At 28.7% G+C, this 1035-nt stretch overlaps 1 long non-coding RNA gene across 1 annotated transcript in view; it reads left to right on the forward strand.

Moving 5' to 3' along the window:
* The window catches only part of LOC118766422, a 15087-nt gene extending 14516 nt beyond the window's left edge, over positions 1 to 571 (forward strand). The window contains exon 3 of the long non-coding RNA XR_005002354.1: positions 460 to 571. This is a non-coding gene — a long non-coding RNA (uncharacterized LOC118766422). The remainder of the gene's footprint in view (positions 1 to 459) is intronic.
* The last annotated feature ends 464 nt before the right edge of the window (positions 572 to 1035 follow it).

Genomic DNA, 1035 nt, shown 5'->3' on the forward strand with positions numbered 1-1035 from the left:
ATATATATATATATAATATATATATATATATTATTTTTGTATCATTATTGTAAATATTGCTGTGGAATTTAATGACTTCTGGATAAAACTTTGAATCATTGTTTGACTTTTGAAGTGAGAAGTAATATATAAAAATGATTTCTTACTTGCCATGCATACATACATACATACATATATATATATATATATATATATATATATGTATGTATCAAATTACATTAGTCAAACAACATTTTTTTTTTTCTGAAAAATATAGATCTGTTTCTCCTCTCAAAAAACTGTTAAAAAGTCAGTTCTGATCTCAAGCGATTTAGGCAAATTTATGTAATGCGAGTTATTTAGAAAGGAAAGCTCTGATGTATTCTATGAGAGTAGTGAAATCCTATTTAATACTTTGTTGTAATAAAATCCAATAGAAATGTCGATAAATATTAAAAGAACTTTTTATATTATTTTCAGTGATGAGATGCAGAAAGAAAATACTGGGACCTTAAAAAGTCAGTAGTTCCAATGAAAACATACAAAACTAAGAGACACAAAGCTCTATTATACATGAGCAAAATGAGAGAAGTCATGTCTATTCAACAATAGAAGTATAGTACTTGCAGTTTTCATTGGTGATTCAATTCATTAAGAAGTTCCAAAACACTTTTATATTGTACATAATATAAAGCAAGGATGTAGCAATCCACTGTTGAACATATTATTCATGAGCAAAATAAAGAAATTCAATGATGACGGCATTCGTATATAGACATCAGGGGATTTGAAATTATTGTAAAAAGGGAAAGATGCTCACATCTACCTGCTTTTCCTCTCCATTTCTCTTTTCTTTATTCTCCCTCACTGTCTTTTACTCTCATTCACCCACAATATCTCTTTTTGTCACCCAACAAAGCACACTCTCCCAAGTAAAGGAGCAAGACATAATGAAAGAAAAGAACATGCCAGACATCCACTTAATTAGTTAGTAACAATGGAAAGAAAATGACAAGACTGCAAGATCAAACAAAATAAGCCAATTACAGATAAGGT

The sequence above is a fragment of the Octopus sinensis genome, linkage group LG15 (genome assembly GCF_006345805.1).
Source record: "Octopus sinensis linkage group LG15, ASM634580v1, whole genome shotgun sequence".
Taxonomy (NCBI): Eukaryota; Metazoa; Mollusca; class Cephalopoda; order Octopoda; family Octopodidae; genus Octopus; species Octopus sinensis.